Genomic DNA, 19847 nt, shown 5'->3' with positions numbered 1-19847 from the left:
CCTTTGGTTAGGAGAAGCAATCTTTTTTCATAAATGATTACAAATCAGAAATTCCTAGCCAAAAATAATCTGCTTTAATAAGAAATGATTGATTAAAATAAATACCTATCTATCGATCTGTCTATCTATCTTTCTATCTATCTATGTATATGTATATATATATATATATATATATATATATACAATCAGCTCACTTTACCATTTGCAGCTTATAACCATTTACCACCAGGGGTCACTACTAACAAAAAGCATCCACTCCACTTCTAAATCCAGCCCCTAGAGTTGAGCAGAAGCATAAGATTCCCCACTGCTTCATTCCATTTTCCATTAGATTACAGATGTAAATTGTTTTTGATGGTATGGTCTGTGCAGATTGAAATATTCAGAGCATATTCTGACTTTTAGTTAACACATCTGTAAGCAATTTGGCCATCACTGAATTCAACGTTTATCTCAATCGTAATAGAGAAGGATAATGACAAATATAGTTTACAATGTTATTAAGTACATCATTTTATTTAATTGTGTGAATAAAAGGAATCGTCTCCCCGTCGGGGAATTGAACCCCGGTCTGCCGCGTGACAGGCGGGGATACTGACCACTATACTAACGAGGACATATTGGCTTCAGTTCAACAGTGCTCACCTCCATGAGGTTAGGGCATGCCCTCAATCAATTCACAGTATTGTAATAGGCAGCTTTGCTTCTTTTGGTTAGGAGAAGCAATCTTTTTTCATAAATGATTACAAATCAGAAATTCCTAGCCAAAAATAATCTGCTTTAATAAGAAATGATTGATTAAAATAAATACCTATTTATCGATCTGTCTATCTATCTTTCTATCTATCTATGTATATGTATATATATATATATATATATACAATCAGCTCACTTTACCATTTGCAGCTAATAACCATTTACCACCAGGGGTCACTACTAACAAAAAGCATCCACTCCACTTCTAAATCTAGCCCCTAGAGTTGAGCAGAAGCATAAGATTCCCCACTGCTTCATTCCATTTCCATTAGATTATAGATGTAAATTGTTTTTGATGGTATGGTCTGTGCAGATTGAAATATTCAGAGCATATTCTGACTTTTAGTTAACACATCTGTAAGCAATTTGGCCATCACTGAATTCAACGTTTATCTCAATCGTAATAGACAAGGATAATGACAAATATAGTTTACAATGTTATTAAGTACATCATTTTATTTAATTGTGTGAATAAAAGGAATCGTCTCCCCGTCGGGGAATTGAACCCCGGTCTCCCGCGTGACAGGCGGGGATACTGACCACTATACTAACGAGGACATATTGGCTTCAGTTCAACAGTGCTCACCTCCATGAGGTTAGGGCATGCCCTCAATCAATTCACAGTATTGTAATAGGCAGCTTTGCTTCCTTTGGTTAGGAGAAGCAATCTTTTTTCATAAATGATTACAAATCAGAAATTCCTAGCCAAAAATAATCTGCTTTAATAAGAAATGATTGATTAAAATAAATACCTATTTATCGATCTGTCTATCTATCTTTCTATCTATCTATGTATATGTATATATATATATATATATATACAATCAGCTCACTTTACCATTTGCAGCTAATAACCATTTACCACCAGGGGTCACTACTAACAAAAAGCATCCACTCCACTTCTAAATCTAGCCCCTAGAGTTGAGCAGAAGCATAAGATTCCCCACTGCTTCATTCCATTTCCATTAGATTATAGATGTAAATTGTTTTTGATGGTATGGTCTGTGCAGATTGAAATATTCAGAGCATATTCTGACTTTTAGTTAACACATCTGTAAGCAATTTGGCCATCACTGAATTCAACGTTTATCTCAATCGTAATAGACAAGGATAATGACAAATATAGTTTACAATGTTATTAAGTACATCATTTTATTTAATTGTGTGAATAAAAGGAATCGTCTCCCCGTCGGGGAATTGAACCCCGGTCTCCCGCGTGACAGGCGGGGATACTGACCACTATACTAACGAGGACATATTGGCTTCAGTTCAACAGTGCTCACCTCCATGAGGTTAGGGCATGCCCTCAATCAATTCACAGTATTGTAATAGGCAGCTTTGCTTCCTTTGGTTAGGAGAAGCAATCTTTTTTCATAAATGATTACAAATCAGAAATTCCTAGCTAAAAATAATCTGCTTTAATAAGAAATGATTGATTAAAATAAATACCTATTTATCGATCTGTCTATCTATCTTTCTATCTATCTATGTATATGTATATATATATATATATATATATATATATACAATCAGCTCACTTTACCATTTGCAGCTTAGAACCATTTACCACCAGGGGTCACTACTAACAAAAAGCATCCACTCCACTTCTAAATCCAGCCCCTAGAGTTGAGCAGAAGCATAAGATTCCCCACTGCTTCATTCCATTTTCCATTAGATTACAGATGTAAATTGTTTTTGATGGTATGGTCTGTGCAGATTGAAATATTCAGAGCATATTCTGACTTTTAGTTAACACATCTGTAAGCAATTTGGCCATCACTGAATTCAACGTTTATCTCAATCGTAATAGAGAAGGATAATGACAAATATAGTTTACAATGTTATTAAGTACATCATTTTATTTAATTGTGTGAATAAAAGGAATCGTCTCCCCGTCGGGGAATTGAACCCCGGTCTGCCGCGTGACAGGCGGGGATACTGACCACTATACTAACGAGGACATATTGGCTTCAGTTCAACAGTGCTCACCTCCATGAGGTTAGGGCATGCCCTCAATCAATTCACAGTATTGTAATAGGCAGCTTTGCTTCTTTTGGTTAGGAGAAGCAATCTTTTTTCATAAATGATTACAAATCAGAAATTCCTAGCCAAAAATAATCTGCTTTAATAAGAAATGATTGATTAAAATAAATACCTATTTATCGATCTGTCTATCTATCTTTCTATCTATCTATGTATATGTATATATATATATATATATATACAATCAGCTCACTTTACCATTTGCAGCTTATAACCATTTACCACCAGGGGTCACTACTAACAAAAAGCATCCACTCCACTTCTAAATCTAGCCCCTAGAGTTGAGCAGAAGCATAAGATTCCCCACTGCTTCATTCCATTTCCATTAGATTATAGATGTAAATTGTTTTTGATGGTATGGTCTGTGCAGATTGAAATATTCAGAGCATATTCTGACTTTTAGTTAACACATCTGTAAGCAATTTGGCCATCACTGAATTCAACGTTTATCTCAATCGTAATAGACAAGGATAATGACAAATATAGTTTACAATGTTATTAAGTACATCATTTTATTTAATTGTGTGAATAAAAGGAATCGTCTCCCCGTCGGGGAATTGAACCCCGGTCTCCCGCGTGACAGGCGGGGATACTGACCACTATACTAACGAGGACATATTGGCTTCAGTTCAACAGTGCTCACCTCCATGAGGTTAGGGCATGCCCTCAATCAATTCACAGTATTGTAATAGGCAGCTTTGCTTCCTTTGGTTAGGAGAAGCAATCTTTTTTCATAAATGATTACAAATCAGAAATTCCTAGCCAAAAATAATCTGCTTTAATAAGAAATGATTGATTAAAATAAATACCTATCTATCGATCTGTCTATCTATCTTTCTATCTATCTATGTATATGTATATATATATATATATATATATATATATACAATCAGCTCACTTTACCATTTGCAGCTTATAACCATTTACCACCAGGGGTCACTACTAACAAAAAGCATCCACTCCACTTCTAAATCCAGCCCCTAGAGTTGAGCAGAAGCATAAGATTCCCCACTGCTTCATTCCATTTTCCATTAGATTACAGATGTAAATTGTTTTTGATGGTATGGTCTGTGCAGATTGAAATATTCAGAGCATATTCTGACTTTTAGTTAACACATCTGTAAGCAATTTGGCCATCACTGAATTCAACGTTTATCTCAATCGTAATAGAGAAGGATAATGACAAATATAGTTTACAATGTTATTAAGTACATCATTTTATTTAATTGTGTGAATAAAAGGAATCGTCTCCCCGTCGGGGAATTGAACCCCGGTCTGCCGCGTGACAGGCGGGGATACTGACCACTATACTAACGAGGACATATTGGCTTCAGTTCAACAGTGCTCACCTCCATGAGGTTAGGGCATGCCCTCAATCAATTCACAGTATTGTAATAGGCAGCTTTGCTTCTTTTGGTTAGGAGAAGCAATCTTTTTTCATAAATGATTACAAATCAGAAATTCCTAGCCAAAAATAATCTGCTTTAATAAGAAATGATTGATTAAAATAAATACCTATTTATCGATCTGTCTATCTATCTTTCTATCTATCTATGTATATGTATATATATATATATATATATACAATCAGCTCACTTTACCATTTGCAGCTTATAACCATTTACCACCAGGGGTCACTACTAACAAAAAGCATCCACTCCACTTCTAAATCTAGCCCCTAGAGTTGAGCAGAAGCATAAGATTCCCCACTGCTTCATTCCATTTCCATTAGATTATAGATGTAAATTGTTTTTGATGGTATGGTCTGTGCAGATTGAAATATTCAGAGCATATTCTGACTTTTAGTTAACACATCTGTAAGCAATTTGGCCATCACTGAATTCAACGTTTATCTCAATCGTAATAGACAAGGATAATGACAAATATAGTTTACAATGTTATTAAGTACATCATTTTATTTAATTGTGTGAATAAAAGGAATCGTCTCCCCGTCGGGGAATTGAACCCCGGTCTCCCGCGTGACAGGCGGGGATACTGACCACTATACTAACGAGGACATATTGGCTTCAGTTCAACAGTGCTCACCTCCATGAGGTTAGGGCATGCCCTCAATCAATTCACAGTATTGTAATAGGCAGCTTTGCTTCCTTTGGTTAGGAGAAGCAATCTTTTTTCATAAATGATTACAAATCAGAAATTCCTAGCCAAAAATAATCTGCTTTAATAAGAAATGATTGATTAAAATAAATACCTATCTATCGATCTGTCTATCTATCTTTCTATCTATCTATGTATATGTATATATATATATATATATATATATATATACAATCAGCTCACTTTACCATTTGCAGCTTATAACCATTTACCACCAGGGGTCACTACTAACAAAAAGCATCCACTCCACTTCTAAATCCAGCCCCTAGAGTTGAGCAGAAGCATAAGATTCCCCACTGCTTCATTCCATTTTCCATTAGATTACAGATGTAAATTGTTTTTGATGGTATGGTCTGTGCAGATTGAAATATTCAGAGCATATTCTGACTTTTAGTTAACACATCTGTAAGCAATTTGGCCATCACTGAATTCAACGTTTATCTCAATCGTAATAGAGAAGGATAATGACAAATATAGTTTACAATGTTATTAAGTACATCATTTTATTTAATTGTGTGAATAAAAGGAATCGTCTCCCCGTCGGGGAATTGAACCCCGGTCTGCCGCGTGACAGGCGGGGATACTGACCACTATACTAACGAGGACATATTGGCTTCAGTTCAACAGTGCTCACCTCCATGAGGTTAGGGCATGCCCTCAATCAATTCACAGTATTGTAATAGGCAGCTTTGCTTCTTTTGGTTAGGAGAAGCAATCTTTTTTCATAAATGATTACAAATCAGAAATTCCTAGCCAAAAATAATCTGCTTTAATAAGAAATGATTGATTAAAATAAATACCTATTTATCGATCTGTCTATCTATCTTTCTATCTATCTATGTATATGTATATATATATATATATATATACAATCAGCTCACTTTACCATTTGCAGCTTATAACCATTTACCACCAGGGGTCACTACTAACAAAAAGCATCCACTCCACTTCTAAATCTAGCCCCTAGAGTTGAGCAGAAGCATAAGATTCCCCACTGCTTCATTCCATTTCCATTAGATTATAGATGTAAATTGTTTTTGATGGTATGGTCTGTGCAGATTGAAATATTCAGAGCATATTCTGACTTTTAGTTAACACATCTGTAAGCAATTTGGCCATCACTGAATTCAACGTTTATCTCAATCGTAATAGACAAGGATAATGACAAATATAGTTTACAATGTTATTAAGTACATCATTTTATTTAATTGTGTGAATAAAAGGAATCGTCTCCCCGTCGGGGAATTGAACCCCGGTCTCCCGCGTGACAGGCGGGGATACTGACCACTATACTAACGAGGACATATTGGCTTCAGTTCAACAGTGCTCACCTCCATGAGGTTAGGGCATGCCCTCAATCAATTCACAGTATTGTAATAGGCAGCTTTGCTTCCTTTGGTTAGGAGAAGCAATCTTTTTTCATAAATGATTACAAATCAGAAATTCCTAGCCAAAAATAATCTGCTTTAATAAGAAATGATTGATTAAAATAAATACCTATTTATCGATCTGTCTATCTATCTTTCTATCTATCTATGTATATGTATATATATATATATATATATACAATCAGCTCACTTTACCATTTGCAGCTTATAACCATTTACCACCAGGGGTCACTACTAACAAAAAGCATCCACTCCACTTCTAAATCTAGCCCCTAGAGTTGAGCAGAAGCATAAGATTCCCCACTGCTTCATTCCATTTCCATTAGATTATAGATGTAAATTGTTTTTGATGGTATGGTCTGTGCAGATTGAAATATTCAGAGCATATTCTGACTTTTAGTTAACACATCTGTAAGCAATTTGGCCATCACTGAATTCAACGTTTATCTCAATCGTAATAGACAAGGATAATGACAAATATAGTTTACAATGTTATTAAGTACATCATTTTATTTAATTGTGTGAATAAAAGGAATCGTCTCCCCGTCGGGGAATTGAACCCCGGTCTCCCGTGTGACAGGCGGGGATACTGACCACTATACTAACGAGGACATATTGGCTTCAGTTCAACAGTGCTCACCTCCATGAGGTTAGGGCATGCCCTCAATCAATTCACAGTATTGTAATAGGCAGCTTTGCTTCCTTTGGTTAGGAGAAGCAATCTTTTTTCATAAATGATTACAAATCAGAAATTCCTAGCTAAAAATAATCTGCTTTAATAAGAAATGATTGATTAAAATAAATACCTATTTATCGATCTGTCTATCTATCTTTCTATCTATCTATGTATATGTATATATATATATATATATATATATATATACAATCAGCTCACTTTACCATTTGCAGCTTATAACCATTTACCACCAGGGGTCACTACTAACAAAAAGCATCCACTCCACTTCTAAATCCAGCCCCTAGAGTTGAGCAGAAGCATAAGATTCCCCACTGCTTCATTCCATTTTCCATTAGATTACAGATGTAAATTGTTTTTGATGGTATGGTCTGTGCAGATTGAAATATTCAGAGCATATTCTGACTTTTAGTTAACACATCTGTAAGCAATTTGGCCATCACTGAATTCAACGTTTATCTCAATCGTAATAGAGAAGGATAATGACAAATATAGTTTACAATGTTATTAAGTACATCATTTTATTTAATTGTGTGAATAAAAGGAATCGTCTCCCCGTCGGGGAATTGAACCCCGGTCTGCCGCGTGACAGGCGGGGATACTGACCACTATACTAACGAGGACATATTGGCTTCAGTTCAACAGTGCTCACCTCCATGAGGTTAGGGCATGCCCTCAATCAATTCACAGTATTGTAATAGGCAGCTTTGCTTCTTTTGGTTAGGAGAAGCAATCTTTTTTCATAAATGATTACAAATCAGAAATTCCTAGCCAAAAATAATCTGCTTTAATAAGAAATGATTGATTAAAATAAATACCTATTTATCGATCTGTCTATCTATCTTTCTATCTATCTATGTATATGTATATATATATATATATATATACAATCAGCTCACTTTACCATTTGCAGCTTATAACCATTTACCACCAGGGGTCACTACTAACAAAAAGCATCCACTCCACTTCTAAATCTAGCCCCTAGAGTTGAGCAGAAGCATAAGATTCCCCACTGCTTCATTCCATTTCCATTAGATTATAGATGTAAATTGTTTTTGATGGTATGGTCTGTGCAGATTGAAATATTCAGAGCATATTCTGACTTTTAGTTAACACATCTGTAAGCAATTTGGCCATCACTGAATTCAACGTTTATCTCAATCGTAATAGACAAGGATAATGACAAATATAGTTTACAATGTTATTAAGTACATCATTTTATTTAATTGTGTGAATAAAAGGAATCGTCTCCCCGTCGGGGAATTGAACCCCGGTCTCCCGCGTGACAGGCGGGGATACTGACCACTATACTAACGAGGACATATTGGCTTCAGTTCAACAGTGCTCACCTCCATGAGGTTAGGGCATGCCCTCAATCAATTCACAGTATTGTAATAGGCAGCTTTGCTTCCTTTGGTTAGGAGAAGCAATCTTTTTTCATAAATGATTACAAATCAGAAATTCCTAGCCAAAAATAATCTGCTTTAATAAGAAATGATTGATTAAAATAAATACCTATCTATCGATCTGTCTATCTATCTTTCTATCTATCTATGTATATGTATATATATATATATATATATATATATATATATATATATACTATCAGCTCACTTTACCATTTGCAGCTTATAACCATTTACCACCAGGGGTCACTACTAACAAAAAGCATCCACTCCACTTCTAAATCTAGCCCCTAGAGTTGAGCAGAAGCATAAGATTCCCCACTGCTTCATTCCATTTCCATTAGATTATAGATGTAAATTTTTTTTGATGGTATGGTCTGTGCAGATTGAAATATTCAGAGCATATTCTGACTTTTAGTTAACACATCTGTAAGCAATTTGGCCATCACTGAATTCAACGTTTATCTCAATCGTAATAGACAAGGATAATGACAAATATAGTTTACAATGTTATTAAGTACATCATTTTATTTAATTGTGTGAATAAAAGGAATCGTCTCCCCGTCGGGGAATTGAACCCCGGTCTCCCGCGTGACAGGCGGGGATACTGACCACTATACTAACGAGGACATATTGGCTTCAGTTCAACAGTGCTCACCTTCATGAGGTTAGGGCATGCCCTCAATCAATTCACAGTATTGTAATAGGCAGCTTTGCTTCTTTTGGTTAGGAGAAGTAATCTTTTTTCATAAATGATTACAAATCAGAAAATCCTAGCTAAAAATAATCTGCTTTAATAAGAAATGATTGATTAAAATAAATACCTATTTATCGATCTGTCTATCTATCTTTCTATCTATCTATGTATATATATATATATATATATATATATATATATATATATATATACAATCAGCTCACTTTACCATTTGCAGCTTATAACCATTTACCACCAGGGGTCACTACTAACAAAAAGCATCCACTCCACTTCTAAATCTAGCCCCTAGAGTTGAGCAGAAGCATAAGATTCCCCACTGCTTCATTCCATTTTCCATTAGATTACAGATGTAAATTGTTTTTGATGGTATGGTCTGTGCAGATTGAAATATTCAGAGCATATTCTGACTTTTAGTTAACACATCTGTAAGCAATTTGGCCATCACTAAATTCAACGTTTATCTCAATCGTAATAGAGAAGGATAATGACAAATATAGTTTACAATGTTATTAAGTACATCATTTTATTTAATTGTGTGAATAAAAGGAATCGTCTCCCCGTCTGGGAATTGAACCCCGGTCTGCCGCGTGACAGGCGGGGATACTGACCACTATACTAACGAGGACATATTGGCTTCAGTTCAACAGTGCTCACCTCCATGAGGTTAGGGCATGCCCTCAATCAATTCACAGTATTGTAATAGGCAGCTTTGCTTCTTTTGGTTAGGAGAAGCAATCTTTTTTCATAAATGATTACAAATCAGAAATTCCTAGCCAAAAATAATCTGCTTTAATAAGAAATGATTGATTAAAATAAATACCTATTTATCGATCTGTCTATCTATCTTTCTATCTATCTATGTATATGTATATATATATATATATATATACAATCAGCTCACTTTACCATTTGCAGCTTATAACCATTTACCACCAGGGGTCACTACTAACAAAAAGCATCCACTCCACTTCTAAATCTAGCCCCTAGAGTTGAGCAGAAGCATAAGATTCCCCACTGCTTCATTCCATTTCCATTAGATTATAGATGTAAATTGTTTTTGATGGTATGGTCTGTGCAGATTGAAATATTCAGAGCATATTCTGACTTTTAGTTAACACATCTGTAAGCAATTTGGCCATCACTGAATTCAACGTTTATCTCAATCGTAATAGACAAGGATAATGACAAATATAGTTTACAATGTTATTAAGTACATCATTTTATTTAATTGTGTGAATAAAAGGAATCGTCTCCCCGTCGGGGAATTGAACCCCGGTCTCCCGCGTGACAGGCGGGGATACTGACCACTATACTAACGAGGACATATTGGCTTCAGTTCAACAGTGCTCACCTCCATGAGGTTAGGGCATGCCCTCAATCAATTCACAGTATTGTAATAGGCAGCTTTGCTTCCTTTGGTTAGGAGAAGCAATCTTTTTTCATAAATGATTACAAATCAGAAATTCCTAGCTAAAAATAATCTGCTTTAATAAGAAATGATTGATTAAAATAAATACCTATTTATCGATCTGTCTATCTATCTTTCTATCTATCTATGTATATGTATATATATATATATATATATATATATATATATATATACAATCAGCTCACTTTACCATTTGCAGCTTATAACCATTTACCACCAGGGGTCACTACTAACAAAAAGCATCCACTCCACTTCTAAATCCAGCCCCTAGAGTTGAGCAGAAGCATAAGATTCCCCACTGCTTCATTCCATTTTCCATTAGATTACAGATGTAAATTGTTTTTGATGGTATGGTCTGTGCAGATTGAAATATTCAGAGCATATTCTGACTTTTAGTTAACACATCTGTAAGCAATTTGGCCATCACTGAATTCAACGTTTATCTCAATCGTAATAGAGAAGGATAATGACAAATATAGTTTACAATGTTATTAAGTACATCATTTTATTTAATTGTGTGAATAAAAGGAATCGTCTCCCCGTCGGGGAATTGAACCCCGGTCTGCCGCGTGACAGGCGGGGATACTGACCACTATACTAACGAGGACATATTGGCTTCAGTTCAACAGTGCTCACCTCCATGAGGTTAGGGCATGCCCTCAATCAATTCACAGTATTGTAATAGGCAGCTTTGCTTCTTTTGGTTAGGAGAAGCAATCTTTTTTCATAAATGATTACAAATCAGAAATTCCTAGCCAAAAATAATCTGCTTTAATAAGAAATGATTGATTAAAATAAATACCTATTTATCGATCTGTCTATCTATCTTTCTATCTATCTATGTATATGTATATATATATATATATATATATACAATCAGCTCACTTTACCATTTGCAGCTTATAACCATTTACCACCAGGGGTCACTACTAACAAAAAGCATCCACTCCACTTCTAAATCTAGCCCCTAGAGTTGAGCAGAAGCATAAGATTCCCCACTGCTTCATTCCATTTCCATTAGATTATAGATGTAAATTGTTTTTGATGGTATGGTCTGTGCAGATTGAAATATTCAGAGCATATTCTGACTTTTAGTTAACACATCTGTAAGCAATTTGGCCATCACTGAATTCAACGTTTATCTCAATCGTAATAGACAAGGATAATGACAAATATAGTTTACAATGTTATTAAGTACATCATTTTATTTAATTGTGTGAATAAAAGGAATCGTCTCCCCGTCGGGGAATTGAACCCCGGTCTCCCGCGTGACAGGCGGGGATACTGACCACTATACTAACGAGGACATATTGGCTTCAGTTCAACAGTGCTCACCTCCATGAGGTTAGGGCATGCCCTCAATCAATTCACAGTATTGTAATAGGCAGCTTTCCTTCCTTTGGTTAGGAGAAGCAATCTTTTTTCATAAATGATTACAAATCAGAAATTCCTAGCCAAAAATAATCTGCTTTAATAAGAAATGATTGATTAAAATAAATACCTATCTATCGATCTGTCTATCTATCTTTCTATCTATCTATGTATATGTATATATATATATATATATATATATATATACTATCAGCTCACTTTACCATTTGCAGCTTATAACCATTTACCACCAGGGGTCACTACTAACAAAAAGCATCCACTCCACTTCTAAATCTAGCCCCTAGAGTTGAGCAGAAGCATAAGATTCCCCACTGCTTCATTCCATTTCCATTAGATTATAGATGTAAATTTTTTTTGATGGTATGGTCTGTGCAGATTGAAATATTCAGAGCATATTCTGACTTTTAGTTAACACATCTGTAAGCAATTTGGCCATCACTGAATTCAACGTTTATCTCAATCGTAATAGACAAGGATAATGACAAATATAGTTTACAATGTTATTAAGTACATCATTTTATTTAATTGTGTGAATAAAAGGAATCGTCTCCCCGTCGGGGAATTGAACCCCGGTCTCCCGCGTGACAGGCGGGGATACTGACCACTATACTAACGAGGACATATTGGCTTCAGTTCAACAGTGCTCACCTTCATGAGGTTAGGGCATGCCCTCAATCAATTCACAGTATTGTAATAGGCAGCTTTGCTTCTTTTGGTTAGGAGAAGTAATCTTTTTTCATAAATGATTACAAATCAGAAATTCCTAGCTAAAAATAATCTGCTTTAATAAGAAATGATTGATTAAAATAAATACCTATTTATCGATCTGTCTATCTATCTTTCTATCTATCTATGTATATATATATATATATATATATATATATATATATATATATATACAATCAGCTCACTTTACCATTTGCAGCTTATAACCATTTACCACCAGGGGTCACTACTAACAAAAAGCATCCACTCCACTTCTAAATCTAGCCCCTAGAGTTGAGCAGAAGCATAAGATTCCCCACTGCTTCATTCCATTTTCCATTAGATTACAGATGTAAATTGTTTTTGATGGTATGGTCTGTGCAGATTGAAATATTCGGAGCATATTCTGACTTTTAGTTAACACATCTGTAAGCAATTTGGCCATCACTAAATTCAACGTTTATCTCAATCGTAATAGAGAAGGATAATGACAAATATAGTTTACAATGTTATTAAGTACATCATTTTATTTAATTGTGTGAATAAAAGGAATCGTCTCCCCGTCGGGGAATTGAACCCCGGTCTGCTGCGTGACAGGCGGGGATACTGACCACTATACTAACGAGGACATATTGGCTTCAGTTCAACAGTGCTCACCTCCATGAGGTTAGGGCATGCCCTCAATCAATTCACAGTATTGTAATAGGCAGCTTTGCTTCTTTTGGTTAGGAGAAGCAATCTTTTTTCATAAATGATTACAAATCAGAAATTCCTAGCCAAAAATAATCTGCTTTAATAAGAAATGATTGATTAAAATAAATACCTATTTATCGATCTGTCTATCTATCTTTCTATCTATCTATGTATATGTATATATATATATATATATATACAATCAGCTCACTTTACCATTTGCAGCTTATAACCATTTACCACCAGGGGTCACTACTAACAAAAAGCATCCACTCCACTTCTAAATCTAGCCCCTAGAGTTGAGCAGAAGCATAAGATTCCCCACTGCTTCATTCCATTTCCATTAGATTATAGATGTAAATTGTTTTTGATGGTATGGTCTGTGCAGATTGAAATATTCAGAGCATATTCTGACTTTTAGTTAACACATCTGTAAGCAATTTGGCCATCACTGAATTCAACGTTTATCTCAATCGTAATAGACAAGGATAATGACAAATATAGTTTACAATGTTATTAAGTACATCATTTTATTTAATTGTGTGAATAAAAGGAATCGTCTCCCCGTCGGGGAATTGAACCCCGGTCTCCCGCGTGACAGGCGGGGATACTGACCACTATACTAACGAGGACATATTGGCTTCAGTTCAACAGTGCTCACCTCCATGAGGTTAGGGCATGCCCTCAATCAATTCACAGTATTGTAATAGGCAGCTTTGCTTCCTTTGGTTAGGAGAAGCAATCTTTTTTCATAAATGATTACAAATCAGAAATTCCTAGCTAAAAATAATCTGCTTTAATAAGAAATGATTGATTAAAATAAATACCTATTTATCGATCTGTCTATCTATCTTTCTATCTATCTATGTATATGTATATATATATATATATATATATATATATATATATACAATCAGCTCACTTTACCATTTGCAGCTTATAACCATTTACCACCAGGGGTCACTACTAACAAAAAGCATCCACTCCACTTCTAAATCCAGCCCCTAGAGTTGAGCAGAAGCATAAGATTCCCCACTGCTTCATTCCATTTTCCATTAGATTACAGATGTAAATTGTTTTTGATGGTATGGTCTGTGCAGATTGAAATATTCAGAGCATATTCTGACTTTTAGTTAACACATCTGTAAGCAATTTGGCCATCACTGAATTCAACGTTTATCTCCATCGTAATAGAGAAGGATAATGACAAATATAGTTTACAATGTTATTAAGTACATCATTTTATTTAATTGTGTGAATAAAAGGAATCGTCTCCCCGTCGGGGAATTGAACCCCGGTCTGCCGCGTGACAGGCGGGGATACTGACCACTATACTAACGAGGACATATTGGCTTCAGTTCAACAGTGCTCACCTCCATGAGGTTAGGGCATGCCCTCAATCAATTCACAGTATTGTAATAGGCAGCTTTGCTTCTTTTGGTTAGGAGAAGCAATCTTTTTTCATAAATGATTACAAATCAGAAATTCCTAGCCAAAAATAATCTGCTTTAATAAGAAATGATTGATTAAAATAAATACCTATTTATCGATCTGTCTATCTATCTTTCTATCTATCTATGTATATGTATATATATATATATATATACAATCAGCTCACTTTACCATTTGCAGCTTATAACCATTTACCACCAGGGGTCACTACTAACAAAAAGCATCCACTCCACTTCTAAATCTAGCCCCTAGAGTTGAGCAGAAGCATAAGATTCCCCACTGCTTCATTCCATTTCCATTAGATTATAGATGTAAATTGTTTTTGATGGTATGGTCTGTGCAGATTGAAATATTCAGAGCATATTCTGACTTTTAGTTAACACATCTGTAAGCAATTTGGCCATCACTGAATTCAACGTTTATCTCAATCGTAATAGACAAGGATAATGACAAATATAGTTTACAATGTTATTAAGTACATCATTTTATTTAATTGTGTGAATAAAAGGAATCGTCTCCCCGTCGGGGAATTGAACCCCGGTCTCCCGCGTGACAGGCGGGGATACTGACCACTATACTAACGAGGACATATTGGCTTCAGTTCAACAGTGCTCACCTCCATGAGGTTAGGGCATGCCCTCAATCAATTCACAGTATTGTAATAGGCAGCTTTGCTTCCTTTGGTTAGGAGAAGCAATCTTTTTTCATAAATGATTACAAATCAGAAATTCCTAGCCAAAAATAATCTGCTTTAATAAGAAATGATTGATTAAAATAAATACCTATCTATCGATCTGTCTATCTATCTTTCTATCTATCTATGTATATGTATATATATATATATATATATATATATATACTATCAGCTCACTTTACCATTTGCAGCTTATAACCATTTACCACCAGGGGTCACTACTAACAAAAAGCATCCACTCCACTTCTAAATCTAGCCCCTAGAGTTGAGCAGAAGCATAAGATTCCCCACTGCTTCATTCCATTTCCATTAGATTATAGATGTAAATTGTTTTTGATGGTATGGTCTGTGCAGATTGAAATATTCAGAGCATATTCTGACTTTTAGTTAACACATCTGTAAGCAATTTGGCCATCACTGAATTCAACGTTTATCTCAATCGTAATAGACAAGGATAATGACAAATATAGTTTACAATGTTATTAAGTACATCATTTTATTTAATTGTGTGAATAAAAGGAATCGTCTCCCCGTCGGGGAATTGAACCCCGGTCTCCCGCGTGACAGGCGGGGATACTGACCACTATACTAACGAGGACATATTGGCTTCAGTTCAACAGTGCTCACCTCCATGAGGTTAGGGCATGCCCTCAATCAATTCACAGTATTGTAATAGGCAGCTTTGCTTCCTTTGGTTAGGAGAAGCAATCTTTTTTCATAAATGATTACAAATCAGAAATTCCTAGCTAAAAATAATCTGCTTTAATAAGAAATGATTGATTAAAATAAATACCTATTTATCGATCTGTCTATCTATCTTTCTATCTATCTATGTATATGTATATATATATATATATATATATATATATATATACAATCAGCTCACTTTACCATTTGCAGCTTATAACCATTTACCACCAGGGGTCACTACTAACAAAAAGCATCCACTCCACTTCTAAATCCAGCCCCTAGAGTTGAGCAGAAGCATAAGATTCCCCACTGCTTCATTCCATTTTCCATTAGATTACAGATGTAAATTGTTTTTGATGGTATGGTCTGTGCAGATTGAAATATTCAGAGCATATTCTGACTTTTAGTTAACACATCTGTAAGCAATTTGGCCATCACTGAATTCAACGTTTATCTCAATCGTAATAGAGAAGGATAATGACAAATATAGTTTACAATGTTATTAAGTACATCATTTTATTTAATTGTGTGAATAAAAGGAATCGTCTCCCCGTCGGGGAATTGAACCCCGGTCTGCCGCGTGACAGGCGGGGATACTGACCACTATACTAACGAGGACATATTGGCTTCAGTTCAACAGTGCTCACCTCCATGAGGTTAGGGCATGCCCTCAATCAATTCACAGTATTGTAATAGGCAGCTTTGCTTCTTTTGGTTAGGAGAAGCAATCTTTTTTCATAAATGATTACAAATCAGAAATTCCTAGCCAAAAATAATCTGCTTTAATAAGAAATGATTGATTAAAATAAATACCTATTTATCGATCTGTCTATCTATCTTTCTATCTATCTATGTATATGTATATATATATATATATATACAATCAGCTCACTTTACCATTTGCAGCTTATAACCATTTACCACCAGGGGTCACTACTAACAAAAAGCATCCACTCCACTTCTAAATCTAGCCCCTAGAGTTGAGCAGAAGCATAAGATTCCCCACTGCTTCATTCCATTTCCATTAGATTATAGATGTAAATTGTTTTTGATGGTATGGTCTGTGCAGATTGAAATATTCAGAGCATATTCTGACTTTTAGTTAACACATCTGTAAGCAATTTGGCCATCACTGAATTCAACGTTTATCTCAATCGTAATAGACAAGGATAATGACAAATATAGTTTACAATGTTATTAAGTACATCATTTTATTTAATTGTGTGAATAAAAGGAATCGTCTCCCCGTCGGGGAATTGAACCCCGGTCTCCCGCGTGACAGGCGGGGATACTGACCACTATACTAACGAGGACGTATTGGCTTCAGTTCAACAGTGCTCACCTCCATGAGGTTAGGGCATGCCCTCAATCAATTCACAGTATTGTAATAGGCAGCTTTGCTTCCTTTGGTTAGGAGAAGCAATCTTTTTTCATAAATGATTACAAATCAGAAATTCCTAGCCAAAAATAATCTGCTTTAATAAGAAATGATTGATTAAAATAAATACCTATCTATCGATCTGTCTATCTATCTTTCTATCTATCTATGTATATGTATATATATATATATATATATATATATATACTATCAGCTCACTTTACCATTTGCAGCTTATAACCATTTACCACCAGGGGTCACTACTAACAAAAAGCATCCACTCCACTTCTAAATCTAGCCCCTAGAGTTGAGCAGAAGCATAAGATTCCCCACTGCTTCATTCCATTTCCATTAGATTATAGATGTAAATTGTTTTTGATGGTATGGTCTGTGCAGATTGAAATATTCAGAGCATATTCTGACTTTTAGTTAACACATCTGTAAGCAATTTGGCCATCACTGAATTCAACGTTTATCTCAATCGTAATAGACAAGGATAATGACAAATATAGTTTACAATGTTATTAAGTACATCATTTTATTTAATTGTGTGAATAAAAGGAATCGTCTCCCCGTCGGGGAATTGAACCCCGGTCTCCCGCGTGACAGGCGGGGATACTGACCACTATACTAACGAGGACATATTGGCTTCAGTTCAACAGTGCTCACCTCCATGAGGTTAGGGCATGCCCTCAATCAATTCACAGTATTGTAATAGGCAGCTTTGCTTCCTTTGGTTAGGAGAAGCAATCTTTTTTCATAAATGATTACAAATCAGAAATTCCTAGCTAAAAATAATCTGCTTTAATAAGAAATGATTGATTAAAATAAATACCTATTTATCGATCTGTCTATCTATCTTTCTATCTATCTATGTATATGTATATATATATATATATATATATATATATATATATACAATCAGCTCACTTTACCATTTGCAGCTTATAACCATTTACCACCAGGGGTCACTACTAACAAAAAGCATCCACTCCACTTCTAAATCCAGCCCCTAGAGTTGAGCAGAAGCATAAGATTCCCCACTGCTTCATTCCATTTTCCATTAGATTACAGATGTAAATTGTTTTTGATGGTATGGTCTGTGCAGATTGAAATATTCAGAGCATATTCTGACTTTTAGTTAACACATCTGTAAGCAATTTGGCCATCACTGAATTCAACGTTTATCTCAATCGTAATAGAGAAGGATAATGACAAATATAGTTTACAATGTTATTAAGTACATCATTTTATTTAATTGTGTGAATAAAAGGAATCGTCTCCCCGTCGGGGAATTGAACCCCGGTCTGCCGCGTGACAGGCGGGGATACTGACCACTATACTAACGAGGACATATTGGCTTCAGTTCAACAGTGCTCACCTCCATGAGGTTAGGGCATGCCCTCAATCAATTCACAGTATTGTAATAGGCAGCTTTGCTTCTTTTGGTTAGGAGAAGCAATCTTTTTTCATAAATGATTACAAATCAGAAATTCCTAGCCAAAAATAATCTGCTTTAATAAGAAATGATTGATTAAAATAAATACCTATTTATCGATCTGTCTATCTATCTTTCTATCTATCTATGTATATGTATATATATATATATATATACAATCAGCTCACTTTACCATTTGCAGCTTATAACCATTTACCACCAGGGGTCACTACTAACAAAAAGCATCCACTCCACTTCTAAATCTAGCCCCTAGAGTTGAGCAGAAGCATAAGATTCCCCACTGCTTCATTCCATTTCCATTAGATTATAGATGTAAATTGTTTTTGATGGTATGGTCTGTGCAGATTGAAATATTCAGAGCATATTCTGACTTTTAGTTAACACATCTGTAAGCAATTTGGCCATCACTGAATTCAACGTTTATCTCAATCGTAATAGACAAGGATAATGACAAATATAGTTTACAATGTTATTAAGTACATCATTTTATTTAATTGTGTGAATAAAAGGAATCGTCTCCCCGTCGGGGAATTGAACCCCGGTCTCCCGCGTGACAGGCGGGGATACTGACCACTATACTAACGAGGACATATTGGCTTCAGTTCAACAGTGCTCACCTCCATGAGGTTAGGGCATGCCCTCAATCAATTCACAGTATTGTAATAGGCAGCTTTGCTTCTTTTGGTTAGGAGAAGCAATCTTTTTTCATAAATGATTACAAATCAGAAATTCCTAGCCAAAAATAATCTGCTTTAATAAGAAATGATTGATTAAAATAAATACCTATTTATCGATCTGTCTATCTATCTTTCTATCTATCTATGTATATGTA

The 19847-nt window shown here is 35.2% G+C and overlaps 16 non-coding genes across 16 annotated transcripts; all 16 read right to left on the bottom strand.

Annotated features, from left to right (window-relative positions):
• Window positions 1–1241: 1241 nt before the first annotated feature.
• TRNAD-GUC (transfer RNA aspartic acid (anticodon GUC)) lies at window positions 1242–1313 on the bottom strand. The gene has a single exon. It is a non-coding gene; the product is annotated as a tRNA-Asp (tRNA).
• A 625-nt stretch (window positions 1314–1938) lies between these two features.
• On the bottom strand, window positions 1939–2010 carry TRNAD-GUC (transfer RNA aspartic acid (anticodon GUC)). The gene has a single exon. It is a non-coding gene; the product is annotated as a tRNA-Asp (tRNA).
• A 1331-nt stretch (window positions 2011–3341) lies between these two features.
• TRNAD-GUC (transfer RNA aspartic acid (anticodon GUC)) lies at window positions 3342–3413 on the bottom strand. Its single transcript has one exon. It is a non-coding gene; the product is annotated as a tRNA-Asp (tRNA).
• A 1331-nt stretch (window positions 3414–4744) lies between these two features.
• On the bottom strand, window positions 4745–4816 carry TRNAD-GUC (transfer RNA aspartic acid (anticodon GUC)). The gene has a single exon. It is a non-coding gene; the product is annotated as a tRNA-Asp (tRNA).
• Window positions 4817–6147: 1331 nt separating this feature from the next.
• Window positions 6148–6219, bottom strand: TRNAD-GUC (transfer RNA aspartic acid (anticodon GUC)). The gene has a single exon. It is a non-coding gene; the product is annotated as a tRNA-Asp (tRNA).
• Window positions 6220–8247: 2028 nt separating this feature from the next.
• Window positions 8248–8319, bottom strand: TRNAD-GUC (transfer RNA aspartic acid (anticodon GUC)). Its single transcript has one exon. It is a non-coding gene; the product is annotated as a tRNA-Asp (tRNA).
• Window positions 8320–8962: 643 nt separating this feature from the next.
• Window positions 8963–9034, bottom strand: TRNAD-GUC (transfer RNA aspartic acid (anticodon GUC)). The gene has a single exon. It is a non-coding gene; the product is annotated as a tRNA-Asp (tRNA).
• A 1339-nt stretch (window positions 9035–10373) lies between these two features.
• On the bottom strand, window positions 10374–10445 carry TRNAD-GUC (transfer RNA aspartic acid (anticodon GUC)). The gene has a single exon. It is a non-coding gene; the product is annotated as a tRNA-Asp (tRNA).
• Window positions 10446–11786: 1341 nt separating this feature from the next.
• TRNAD-GUC (transfer RNA aspartic acid (anticodon GUC)) lies at window positions 11787–11858 on the bottom strand. The gene has a single exon. It is a non-coding gene; the product is annotated as a tRNA-Asp (tRNA).
• A 633-nt stretch (window positions 11859–12491) lies between these two features.
• TRNAD-GUC (transfer RNA aspartic acid (anticodon GUC)) lies at window positions 12492–12563 on the bottom strand. The gene has a single exon. It is a non-coding gene; the product is annotated as a tRNA-Asp (tRNA).
• A 1339-nt stretch (window positions 12564–13902) lies between these two features.
• TRNAD-GUC (transfer RNA aspartic acid (anticodon GUC)) lies at window positions 13903–13974 on the bottom strand. The gene has a single exon. It is a non-coding gene; the product is annotated as a tRNA-Asp (tRNA).
• Window positions 13975–15309: 1335 nt separating this feature from the next.
• TRNAD-GUC (transfer RNA aspartic acid (anticodon GUC)) lies at window positions 15310–15381 on the bottom strand. Its single transcript has one exon. It is a non-coding gene; the product is annotated as a tRNA-Asp (tRNA).
• Window positions 15382–16014: 633 nt separating this feature from the next.
• Window positions 16015–16086, bottom strand: TRNAD-GUC (transfer RNA aspartic acid (anticodon GUC)). Its single transcript has one exon. It is a non-coding gene; the product is annotated as a tRNA-Asp (tRNA).
• Window positions 16087–17419: 1333 nt separating this feature from the next.
• Window positions 17420–17491, bottom strand: TRNAD-GUC (transfer RNA aspartic acid (anticodon GUC)). Its single transcript has one exon. It is a non-coding gene; the product is annotated as a tRNA-Asp (tRNA).
• A 633-nt stretch (window positions 17492–18124) lies between these two features.
• TRNAD-GUC (transfer RNA aspartic acid (anticodon GUC)) lies at window positions 18125–18196 on the bottom strand. Its single transcript has one exon. It is a non-coding gene; the product is annotated as a tRNA-Asp (tRNA).
• Window positions 18197–19531: 1335 nt separating this feature from the next.
• On the bottom strand, window positions 19532–19603 carry TRNAD-GUC (transfer RNA aspartic acid (anticodon GUC)). Its single transcript has one exon. It is a non-coding gene; the product is annotated as a tRNA-Asp (tRNA).
• Between the last annotated feature and the right edge of the window lie 244 nt (window positions 19604–19847).

This window comes from Triturus cristatus, chromosome 4_1 (genome assembly GCF_964204655.1).
Source record: "Triturus cristatus chromosome 4_1, aTriCri1.1, whole genome shotgun sequence".
Classification (NCBI taxonomy): domain Eukaryota; kingdom Metazoa; phylum Chordata; class Amphibia; order Caudata; family Salamandridae; genus Triturus; species Triturus cristatus.
This window is presented reverse-complemented; position numbering and strand designations above follow the sequence as displayed.